Raw genomic sequence first — 13409 nt, 5'->3', positions numbered from 1 at the left:
TGCATAATTCAGGATGAAACCTAAACAATGGCACATGTAAAATTGTCGTAAAAGTTTCGTACTGTATCCCATGCACAAACCCAAAATTTGATTGACAATGGAAAATATTGTATTTGTTGCCTCCAGATAGCCTACAAAGTATAGAAGAGGCGTAAGGCCACCACATGTCTATGCAGGTGACTTTACAAGAATTGTCAACTTCAATGGGACATGTGTCCATATGTCTCAGACTGTGAGCAAGATAAGGTTTCTTTAGGTTTGTCCTTAACTGTTATTTGTGATTTGAAACAGTTTTCCAGTAAAGCTACAAGATGCCTCAATTTAGTCTGAACAATTCTTTCTTTCTGTCCTAGTTCAGTTTTTATTGCTATGGGGATATGAAAATGTCCCCAAGCCTTTTTATTGTTACCATTCAGGCATTTTTTTATACATATCGTCAAGTTAATAAAATGATGTGAGTGCATCCAAGGGGATACATTTTGTAAACACTTAATGTATGAGAAACTTCGAAGAATGAAATGCGAGTGATAGGCACCAACTCTTTCTTACATGCTGGTCAGTGCTTGTCCATAAGTGCCTGTGTTATTGATTGTCATCAGACCAGAAAAGAAATGTAACTTACATGGCAATAAGTGGCACTGTAACGTTAATTCCTCATAATTTGCTCAATCCTGTCAATATGATTGGTTGAATAGTTCAGATGTGTGTGGAAAATGCTAAACTTAATTTTAGTTTGTGAAAAGAATTTGAAATCCCTATTTTTCATAGTTTCACAATTTGTGTATTGTGTGCAGAAGAGCATCAACAGGAATCCAATAGAGGAGTAGAATAACCAGTTTACACCCCTTCAAAATATGGTAACCTTATTCTGGTGGGAAACACAATCAAGTTTCAGTGTGTGCAAGTAATGAATGGGTCTTGTTTATAACATCTTCCCCTGTACACTAATTATTATAATTAACTGTCATGACATAAGGGTTCATTAGAACTTCAGCACTTTCTCCTCCATGGTTATTTGCAGATTGAACAGTAATTTGAAGCAAGCTTGCAGCAAGAGGGAATAGAATAAAAGAACTCACATAATTTTAAAAAAAACATAAACTTGTGATGTACATAATGCTGCTGCTGTACTCCTGAAGATAGAAGACTCAAACGGAAGACTTGTATACATTAACTAGTAGAATAGGTGGAGAGCTTTCAACATTGACTAGGCATCAGGATATCATCAAGTAAGTTAACCATAACATTTTGGATAAATTAATTAAATTTGTCATTGGAGAAGATATAGGAGTGTATTTTATTCTGTTGTGTTCATGGTTCTGTTGATCAATAACAGAATCTGTGCATTACTGGAATTTAAATACCATCAGATGCTTAATCATTCCTATAATGTTATTTAATGCTTTTCCAATTTCATATGTACATGATTACTTTTGATTTGGAGTGTTACGCTTGGTAAAAAAAATATATATATATTGTAGTCTTTCTTGTGTATGTACATGCAATAAAATAAATTGGGTTAAGGGAAAGGGAATTCATAAACATTACATTGAATTTGAATAATTTGTTGGAGTGGGAATATAAATTCCTTTCCTGCAACCAACATTACTTTTTTAAATTAGGCATTATGAATCTCCAGTGAAAGCTACCCATGGAATACTTGTGTATGCTGAGTGAACATACTTTATTTTCCTTTCATAGTAATGAATCTTGCTATGATTTAGTTAAAGTGCGTTTTTTAATCTATACGTGAAGTTTAATTAGAAGACACCAAATTTACACAAACACACATGCATATGCATAGTTTCTAAAATTAGCTAAACAGAAAGTTTCTTTTCAATCATACAAACGTTTCCTCCTAAGCTGTCGTACAAACGTTTCCTCCTAAGCTGTAAGTATTTACCAAAACTGAAATCTACACATCATCTTGTTTCCACAGATATGTATGTGTGTGTAATATGTTACACAACGTAATATATTGTAATAAACTTTAGTTAAAGAATATTTTCATCAAGAAAAAATACCTAAATTCTAAAAAAAAAAAAAAAAAACACTTTCCTCTTGAGAATCAAAATCATTACTAACTTCCAAAGCCAAAGTGGAATCCTCGAAGATTTCCACCATATGATCTGCATCTACATTTTTAGTGACATTCTCAAGAGCATAATTAAAAGTGAAAGATACTTCAACACGAATACAAGTAAAACTCCGCAGCGATTAAAACCGTACACATGGCCATCTAGAGGTTGGAATTTGAAAGAAGTGGTTACAATACACGTGCACAAGAGACATAGTGAGAATATAACCTGACATTAATTTGCAATACGAATTCATAATGAAGACTGGACTATGCCTGTCACCAGTATTCTTGAACAGTAGTTGTACAGGCCTATTGCCTGTACACAATGTGTTTAAAACAACAGTATAGATATGTCAACTTTTCTGATTTGATTTACTACTTAAAAGAGCAAAACAATTGGGACTGTTTCATCATTTTGCATGCAGTCAACCTGTTATTTTGCCATCTAAAGTTCGAAGTGCGAGTCTTGGCCTAGGCATGGTACACCTTCATCAATTTAATCTAATCGTCATTCATCTTCACCATTATAATTAGTCTAAACGTAATGAAAGGACAGATATGAGATGTGGGTCAAGTGAATAAAGTCTTATCAGTTTTGATACTACTTCCTTGTACAACTAGTGGCAACAGTCGAAGAAAGCTTATTGTCCATTTGTTTTTCTTTTAAATCCTGGAGCATAGATCCTGTGCTTTGTTTGCAATTCCTGAACCTTGAATCATATTAAACAAAGTGAAGGATCATTATGATTAGCAATTTGCATATAATTAATCTCACTTGGTTTTTATTGATTATTTAATTACTTTGAGAAGATACTACTTTTGGAAAGCTGCATTTTAAGTTACCGCCCCTCAAGCAATGTAGTTCATGCTGCTGTCGCACACTATTTCATGCTAAAATATTGTGGGAATATTATATTATTGCTAAGAGATACAGATCCTCGTACTTCATTAACTGGGAAATTTGAATGCATCCATGAATTTTATTATTATAAAAGTATTATGGTAAGAAATGTAAAGTTTTTTAATATTTTTCAGGTACTTTAGTATTATACGGACTACCTCATTTGTCTACGTTAAAAGATATTCCGCTTGCAAACATGAGTCATTTTGGTTAGGTTAGGTCAGGTCGTTGTCGTCTGGAATCGTATTAGGCAGAATACATGTGGCGATCGGCGGTGTCGATGTTTTCAACGAGCTACTCGGTGATATAGCTGACTTTTGGAAATTACAATTAACAAAAGGCTAATTGTATGATTTATATATTGTAAACTTTCAAATACAGTGTTCCTAATATGTCCATAAGTGTTTTCTTTTGCTTTCCCAGAAAACAGACTGTCTGAAATGAGGTAGTTCGTATAATACTAAAGTACCATTTTTCACGTCTACTGTCCTTGATAGTCATTGATTGAAATTTTTCAAGTTTATTTCCACGTACAGTAAGTATTCATCAGGACAAATCCAGTATTTGAAGGATTGTTGAAAGATTGGTAATGCTCTGGGCATGGTCTCCTCCCAGTCAGTTTTATTAATAGTCCGTTCCAACATTGGGGCATGTTTATTCCTCTTGATCGCATGTAATGTCAGTGGTGAATCCCATTGAATGAAATGATCACGGAAGGTTATGGTTTGTTGCAGTATGTTTGTTCTTCATCCTCATCTTCGTGACGAAGCTAAAGATGTAGATAAGATATGTCAGATACCTAAATTCTAACAAATCTTTCTGTGTTTGAATTCTGGCTGAGATGTAGCCATTCTTTGTGGATGTCCCTTTAGCAATTTGATAAAAACTGTCATTCATCCTTCATTGTTGCAATTAGCCTAAAGAGGCTGAAAAACTACATAAAATAATAAAAGTACTAATAATCTAATGAATTATTTTAAAAATTCTCCAGTCCAGTAAATAGGATTTCAAGATCATTTCTTCTGAAAATTGTTTAAACATTTTTTAATCCAAGCCATGTAAAAATAAACAAATAAATAAATGAACGATCATCACATGTTCATATGATAGTTGATCTAGAGAAATCTGTAGCTTTTGCACTTTTTGTACACCTATAGCATAGACAAATTTTAATTGTAAAGCAAAAATTTCCTCGATAGCAAGCTTGGATGCTAAGAAATTTACCCCAACAGGTTGTTGGTGAATATGGTTTATTCCAAAACATTTTGCACAAATCTGTTGCATCTGTTCATTCTTATTCATGACAGCATGTTTCAGCCGTGATGTTGACATTTCCACAATTATGACTTTGCAAAATTACTTACAAACTTTTGACACCATCTTCCTTCCAAAAAGTGTGGGAAAGTCTGGAGTGAGAAGTTTTCCAATTCTACTGACCATAAACTCGGAAGTGTCTGTAAATGTCCATATGGAGAGTGGAGGTTGTTAAATAAAGCTACATTTGCATGCATGGCCAACAAATTCAGTAATTCTGAGAGGTTTTTATACAGTGAACCTGTGGTACTCACTTTTGATGCTTTGAAAACTTGAACAGAACAATTTCTTCATTTAAGAAGAATTAAAATTGCAGGGCGAGTTAGAAACGTGGCTTCAGATATGATCGCACGGTGTGTTGGCACAATTTGCTTAGGAATGGAAAGATGGTACAGATTTGTAAGATTGCATTTGCAAGAAGACCTAAGTTGCCTGAATTATGTAAATGGTGCCTACATCATTATCCAAGATTATTTTCAGCATGAGACTGACGAAATGATATTTCAGAAACACATTGATGCCTTCAACTATTTGGAAAATGTAGGAGCTGGTCCTGGCAATAGGAATAGGAAGCGTCTACACAACAAAACCTCTCAGCAGCAATGTAACAGCCACAACTGAAATAAATGTAGAAGCACGTGATTCTAGTTCAGAAGGATTAATGATGGTAGGGTGTGGACTTGAAAATAAAAACAGGCCAGTCCAATGTTTTGGTTTTGAGATATGAGCACTACTACATTTTGAAGACGTTAATGCCATTCTGGATGGTGCCCATCTTTGATAGTGTAATGCCAGACTTTCCATATCACACTTGTGTATAGATGTAAATGCAGGACAGTTTGAAGGAATAAAATATAGAATATACAGTATTGGCCAAATTATTGGACTCTGTAGGTGAAAAAATTAAACACACATAAACTCACTGTTTAATCACCACTTCTGTACAATTCCTTTACCACTCTTTATTTCTAAACTTCAAACCATGTGTTTTATAAAATTACATGTTTCTCAGGAGATACAAATAAAAACATCCTTACAACAATCAAAATTAATATTATTTCATTTGTTATAAGTAAACATATAGCATAAATAACACTGTAAACAATGTAGTATTGTTCCAGGCATTTTTGCGAATGTGGGAAGAATCCTGTTGCCACCTATTCTTTGAACACAGTAAAAGAAAGGATTGTGGGAAACCTACTGTTATTCACTTTTAATGTTTGGCTTGCAAATGCCACTATTCCATTCCTGGTAAATTAAATAGTGTAGGAACACCATTATATGATTAAACTTTTGTATCTCGCCCTGTGTGAGACTTGAAACTACAACTTCAATCTATTAATGTAGCTTGAATTGTGTATTTTCAAATATGATGCAGTGTAGCGAGGCAAGTGCACCGACATTGAGTGGATGTCAGTTTTCTATTTTTACGGGACACACCTGTCCACAGCCAAGACTGACTGTACTGCTTCTAAACCTGAACATCGCTCGTTAATGGATAAGTAATTAGCAGTAGCACAAATGTTACGTTCCACCTATTATAATAGTTAACAAACAAAACACTGATTTGTTTGTTCTTGCTGACCTTCAAGTGTGAGAAAAGCATTGATAGACTGGTGTACATAAAAAAAATATTGTTAACGTCTTCAAACTGATTTGAGGTTTGAGCAGACCTCTGTCTGCATAGTGCTGCCTGTTGCAATTTACATAACCTCAACTAGATGCATATATCCAGTTTGCTGTTGATTTAAGAAGCTATCTTCTTAGTGTTATGCAATAGTATTGACTTTTATAATATTGAAGAGAACTAATTTACTCTGGTTTTTTATGAGTTGACTATCTCCATTGCTTGGACGTGAAAGGGGCTGTTATGCATTAGAGTAAATGTGTAGTGAGTATTTCTTTGCAGAAAATCCATGTCGCTTCAGGCAAAAGAAACAAAAATGCAAATAATCGTAAAGAGATGATAATTATGTATAAAAAGAAAGGAAGGATAATCATTGAAAATCAGGTAGAGAAAAGTTAGTAATATAAAATATGTCATTACTCCAGACGGTTAGCAAGCAGTGCAGTCAGGAAATATTCATGGAATGCTTATGTCAGATTGCCGAGACGGGTAAGAATCCTTACTTTGATATCCAGATATGTGCTGGGTCCAATCTTGACGATGTAAAATGCATTTGAACGTGAGAGTTCTTTAAAGTTCATTTCAAGTTGTGTTTTCACCTCTCGCAGCTGATGCTATGCAGGCTCACCATCAGGTAGTATTAATGTGTAAATAGGATAGCTTACACACCCCAGAAAATTGATCCCAGCACCAAGAACATGTTACCCAAGGAGACGGGCCAGTCTTTACAGTTTCAGGGTAACTGCAAGTACGATACGTGGATGGAGATGCGGTTTCTTTACATTTTTTCAGTAGGAAAGGAAATAAAAAGAGTTGAAATGTGGTTTAGGCATTGAATTTCACTAATTTCTGCATGCAATAGAATGAAATCAAAAGTAAATTATAGTCATTATAAGGCAAACATAGGAAATTTTCATTTTTCGTTCATATAAGCATGAAAGAAAATGGAAATGAGAAATTCTCGATACAAGTTATAGTTAGGAAAATTCTTATGTAAATTTTTCAACGTTTAAATCAGTTTTTTAATTTGCAAGTAAATTCAATCCTTTTTATTTTTAATGCATACATTGGCATGAGCAGACATCTGGACGAGAAGACACATTTTATTTTTCTCTTGGTTAAAATGGGGAGGAAATAATGGTTGGAAATGTTGAATGTCTTTTTAAAAAAGGTAAGGATGAACTAAACGAGACATTAGATAAGCTAATTAGGTTGGCGGAAAGTGTTGTGGGAATTACAGTGGAGGAACCAGGACCTCCAATTGCTCATTCTACCCCAGTACGAAGTCCGGTTGTGACATGTGAGCAGGGGAAGGAGATTCAACAGCTGGCCACAAGGGAATTGGTTCGAATCCCACCAAGAAAGATGTCACATTTTAATTTTATCAACCCTCTTCAACTTGAAGCCCTGCAGTTTTTAGTTACTGCAGGGGAAGACATCTAAATTTATTGATCGTTTTGATAGTTTGTGTACTTTAAATCAATGGGATGAAGATGGAAAGAAACAAATGTTCCCTGCTTTGTTGTCTGGTCCATTCCTCAGGTGGTATGAGGCCTGGAAGCAGAGTCAAGGTAATACGGAAAGCACGTATGAACAGCTTAAAACTAAACTGATAGAGGAATTCACTGGTTCCATAGATAAATTACAACTTGCGGAACAAATCAAACATAGGTTCCATAATAATACTGAATCCGTGTCATCATACGTTAGAGACAAACAGTTGCTTTTGTTCAAATTAGACCCTGCTATGAGTGTAAGTAAACAAATTAAGAGTATTTATTCAGGATTACAGTCTGAATATATAAGGGAAACTTATAGGAAAGAGTGTGGATCTGTTCACGAACTGTTACAGGATTTGAAGGATTTTGAGAAAGTTCAATTTTTAATTAGACAGAAATGCAAAAGAGTTGCTTAGTGTAACGCAGAAAGCTTCTTTGTGGTATCAGCTGGGTGAAACAAAAATCCCCAGTCAGCAGCCTCTCGTTTTACAGAGTGCAATGGCTGGCAGTCGTAAAAACAAATGCACAAGCTAATCAGAAACTCGAAAGCCGTGTGAAAGCTCTGCAGACAAAACTGGATAGCTTGAGAAAAACGGAACACTTGACAAATTGAACCCAGGACCAGTTGCAAAAGAAGCAGGGCCAGAAGAAAGACTATACAACGTGTCTTTAAAATTGGATGAATTAATGACACAGAACAATGGAAAGGAACGACAAGGAAAAGAAAGTACTAACACTTTTAATGGAGGAAATTTTTACAATAGAGCACATTTTTCTAGGGGGACCTATAGGAGTAGAGGTTACCAAGAAAGAGGAAACTGAGGTTTTAACCAAGGAAATAACTAGAATCTAGGTAGAAGTTATCAGTGCACCACCCACAGGGAGCAAAACTCATCTGTGCCCCGAGGTAGCGGAGCTGCAGGTGAGGGCGTGAAAATCGGAAAGATAGATTTTAATTATCCAATTCACTCTACGGATAATTTAAACACCCAGGGACTGTACAGAAATAGTGTCTCACCAAGTAGTGGTCTCCACCTTCCCTAAAGAGGAGTTAATTTATATTAATGAGCCTTTTTGTGGTAAACAACAAAGGTTTCTCATGGATTGTGGTTCGCAAACCCGGGTAATGGGAAATGAGGGAATTCCCGCAAATGCAAAAAGATTTAAAATCAATACAGTTGTTTGGGGGGGGGGGGTCACAAATAATCAATTGTCTTAAAATTTTCCCAAAGGTAATTAAATTGAAGGCCACTGAAAGTGAAATATTTTTTACCTCTGCTTGTGGATGATATCCACTGTACAAAGGTACTGTGAAGGATTCATAATGAAATGGCCAGAATTTTCACGTACAGTTCTCTACTGGCTGCACCTTGCATGTTGGAAATATTTAATGTCTTCATGTCTTGACTTTGTAAACTATATTTTTACAAGAGGGTTAAGATTATGACTGATAGAAGAAATTAGGAAGAGCAACTTGCATGTATGAGATTGAAACTAGTGTTGGACAAAATAGTGTTGGTGATACATCGCCACAATATTTTGGTGATATATTGTCACGATATTTTAGGGATATATTACATGTCAGCAATATATCATCATGATAGTTAGCGATATATTGCCAACATCATGATACGGAAAAAAATATTGTATCATCTGTGATGATATATCGTGATATCAAATTTCCATTATCGTCCATCCCTAATTGAAACCTAGTTGCATCTAAATTTAGTAACTAAACTGACACTAAGATTATTACAATTCTAAAGAGGAGAAACGCTCTACACTTAATGCTGACATGCTGCATTGGATGAGAATGGCACAAAGGACAGAAATTCACTATTATTTACCCATCAGGGCCGATTCCTCCATGTAGGAAGTGAGGAACTTCCTACAGTTCATTTATACTTGCTTCCAGTTCTCTAATTTTTAGGACTTTAATAATAATAATGGCCGTTATAAAATTATTAGAGGAATGTAAATACAATTGATTGGGTTAGCTACTGTCAAGAGTTCACTACTATCGCTCGCTCCAGCCACAACCCATTGATGGACAGTTGGACACAGGCTTGGCTACCCCGTTTGAGGAATCTCACTCGGAGCACTGTGAACAGATGGGTGAGGACTGGAAAAAGGGACAGGGGGAAGGTTGGGGTTTTAAAGCATCCAAGGAAGCATAGAGTTTTTCTTCAATCAGTGTTGCCAACCCCAGCAAAGTGGAACTAAACCTAGCACAGTTTGATCTTTTTGCATAATGGTAAAATCCAGCACAATCTGCAAACGTGAGTTTCTGGGAGAGGGAAATTAATTCAAAGAAATATGTTTTAAGGAAATAATAAAATTATGTCCAAATCTAATTCCTACTTCACCAGCGGACATGTTTCAAATAAAAGGGAGTACATGCCTACACAGGGACAAGCTTTTTCCAACCATGCCACGATCCATCCTCTTATCTTTTCTCTATCCTGCCCAATTTTGTTCGTGAGGAAATTTTATGGCAGGAAATTGGTATGGTTGGGGGTAAACAAACAATTTTCCCAAACCTTTTCTAAGTTGTATGCTGAATCCATTTCGTTTGTTGAGCCATTGTATACATTTTTTGTTGGAAAATTAATATTACATAACTGTAGTGAATAATAAGTAACGTGCCACCCCCCGTGGTGGAATGGTTAGCACATCGTGCTACAATGCTAGGAGTCCTGGATTTGAATCCTATTGTGCTACGATGCCAAGGGTCCTGGGTCCGAATCCTGGCTTGGGCATGGATGTTTGTGTGTGTCCATCATATCATCACTCATCCCAATCTTTGCAAATTAGCCAAAAGTGCCACAAAAAGCAAAGTAAAATAAAGCAAATCAATAAGTAACGCAAGTTCAAATCTCGAAAAGTAGATGCATTATGGAACTTAAAACTACAGTTATCTGAAAAAATATGATAGTAAATCCTAGCACAATGTAGAGGCATTTAGCATAATTTCAGAATTTAAGCAGAACTTTTTATTATCCTCAATCCACACAATGACAGGGAAAGGGGGGGGGGTGATAAAATTGAAAATCTAAAATATCGTCAAAGCTATTTGCGAAGTTTTTTATAGGTTCACATGAAAATATTTTATAGCCTACTTTGTGCATGGGCCTGCAGCTAACATTCTAAATGCAATGGTTAGTACAAGTGATACGTGCGACTGTAATTGAACGTATTTTTCATACCTTCCTCGGTTTATCATAACTTCTTTCTACACCCCAAAAACAGACTGTCTGAAATGAGGTAGTCTGTATAATACTAAAGTACCATTTTTCACGCCTACTGTCCCTAACAGTCATTGATTGACATTTTTCAAGTTTACTTCCACGTACAGTAAGTATTCATCAGGACAAATCCAGTATTTGAAGGTTTTTTGAAAGATTGGTAATGCTCTGGGCATTGTCTCCTCCCAGTCAGTTTTATTAATAGTCCGTTCAGACATTGGGGCATGTTTATTCCTCATGATCGCATGTAATGTCAGTGGTGAATCCCATTTAATGATCACGGAAGGTTATGGATGCACAGACAGGTTATGGTTTGTTCCAGTATGTTTGTTCTTCATCCTCGTCTTCGTGATGAAGCTAAAGATGTAGATAAGATGTGTCAGATACCTAAATTTTAACAAATCTTTGTGTTTGAATTCTGGCTGAGATGTAGCCATTCATTGTGGAAGTCCCTTTAGCAATTTGATAAAAATTGTCATTCATCCTTCATTGTTGCAATTAGCCTAAAGAGGCTGAAAACTACATAAAATAATAAAAGGACTAATAATCTAATGAATTATTTTAAAAATTCTCCAGTCCAGTAAATAGGATATCAAGATAATTTCTTCTGAAAATTGTTTAAACATTTTTTAATCAAAGCTATGTAAAAATAAACATTCTAACATTCTAAATGCAATGGTTAGTACAAGCGATACATGCAACTGTAATTGAACGTATTTTTCATACCTTCCTCGGTTTACCATAACTTCTTTCTACACCCCAAAATAGGCACGAGTCGCCATTGGTACCCATCATCCTTGGCATGCAGAACCTGATCTTGACACTGTAACTGATTTATTGCAATAGTAGAACCAAATGTCCTTCCATACTTAAACAATTCTGTGTTTTACGAGACTTTTGTTTAGTCTCCTTATGTGTCTTGTGCAACTACATGCCACAAATATAACCTACGAATTGACTTTGTGTGTTGTGTGTGAAGATAGGTTATAGCGCAAACATCATGCTGACAACAATTGATTTATTTTACTAGTGAATGATAGATGTTACATGAAATTGACATGCCTTTGCCATGGTGACTGAAATCCAAGGATTCTTTCAGACATTTGTGATGCATAGATTTATAGCTTATAGGATCAGTTCATTGCTTTTATGTGCCAGCTGCAAGTAGTAGATAGATGAAAAACTAAAAATCTTTTAAGTGCTTATGCTGAACTCAACGTTATGGTACCCAGAAAAATAGAATTGTAATGGCAGGATTAAGGCAAAGTTGTTCCATGCACCACAAATTTCTTTTTTCTTATTACTGACAGGCGACAGGCTACAAATTGCATAGTTACAAAATTCTGAATGCTTAGATTACGACTGTTATTTCCAATACTTTAAGAAAATCTCAGAATGACTTATTCAAAACAGTAGGTTTTTAACATTTCCTCTGCAGTATATTCACATTCAAGTGGTTAAATGTGGTGAGAAATGATGACTGCATTATCTAGGAATTTATGCATTTTTCAGTTGTGCATGTAGTATCTACCAATGTCAGTTTATAACCCTGTCTGAAGCAGCTGCACCTTTGCAGAAATCTCCCATGCTTAGGCAAGGCTCCCAATCAGTCTGCCTTGGAATGTTGGCCAGTTTAAACATGAATCAAGTCACTGGAGAAGTTCAACTTCCAATCAGGGGAGACCAGCTGGCAGAATAGACTTCCTCCCTACTCCCTGGCTACGTGTTGCATCTTTGAAGTGATTCTGCACACAGCCATGGACCCTTCATTGTCTGACCCACCTCATCATGATGTGCGGCACTGGTTGATGGCGATCCTCATTGGACCATCGTCGCTCTGCCTGCTGCATGTCCTAAATGGAACATGTATGAATGTATGCTTCCACTGCCATGATTTGTGTCTGAACTGTCAACATCCCATTGTAGACTGATTGCGAGTTTTTCAGCTGCTTTCATGGGCCCAATGTATGCCTGCAATCGGCCAAGGTTGCCAACTGAAATTGGAAGATACAAGGTTCCAGCCTGTACTTGAGAAAATCGTACAACGTGATTGGTCACTACAAATTTTAACGTAAAATTATATTGAAGGAAGGGTTTGTCGCAGACAGCTACTGTGTGGTTAGCTGGTCGTCGATAAACTCCCCAGACAGGTTTCTCCATTGGCAACCAATTGCATGGTATAATGTCATTCTACGAGGGCGAGCTGAAAAGTAATGCCTGCTATTTTTTTTTGTGACGGTGTATAGACATTTTGGATTTTGAAGAACCATGCATTGTACTCTCCAGACTTTCCCCTTTCTCCATTCCAAGTTTCAAACTTCTATCGCCAGGGATTGCTGAACTAGAAGTTGTTTGTCACACACGTTGAGAGTTCCTCGGCAGGGGTTTTCATTGTGAGCATGAACAGCTCAACATCATACAGTACTAACATTACACATTCATTGCCATAAAAAGCCTTCATTCTCTGATGAATGTCAATTGGAGACACATTTTCTGCAGTTAGAAACTCTGTCACCACACGCCGTTTCAGGTGCACCAACATAGTATGGTTACATGCTGCCATTTTCCTCGCTCTAGTTCAGCAATCCCTGGCGATAGAAGTTTGAAACTTTAAATGGAGAAAGGGGAAAGTCTGGAGAGTACAATGCATGGTTCTTCAAAATCCAAAATGTCTATACACAGTCACAAAAAAAATAGCAGGCATTACTTTTCAACTTCCTCTCGTAATTTCCCACAGCATGAA

At 36.2% G+C, this 13409-nt stretch overlaps 1 protein-coding gene across 1 annotated transcript in view; it reads left to right on the top strand.

Annotated features, from left to right (window-relative positions):
- Nucleotides 1-13409, top strand: part of LOC145998937 (uncharacterized) — a 128734-nt gene that overhangs the window by 53833 nt on the left and 61492 nt on the right. Inside the window, exon 3 of the mRNA XM_083135738.1 lies at nt 1022-1229. The gene's annotated coding sequence lies outside the window, so the exon portion shown is untranslated. The remainder of the gene's footprint in view (nt 1-1021; nt 1230-13409) is intronic.

Source organism: Lepisma saccharinum, chromosome 14, assembly GCF_977018435.1.
Source record: "Lepisma saccharinum chromosome 14, izLepSacc3.1, whole genome shotgun sequence".
Taxonomy (NCBI): Eukaryota; Metazoa; Arthropoda; class Insecta; order Zygentoma; family Lepismatidae; genus Lepisma; species Lepisma saccharinum.
Note: the sequence above shows the minus strand (reverse complement) of the source record. Positions and strands in the feature narration are given on the sequence as shown.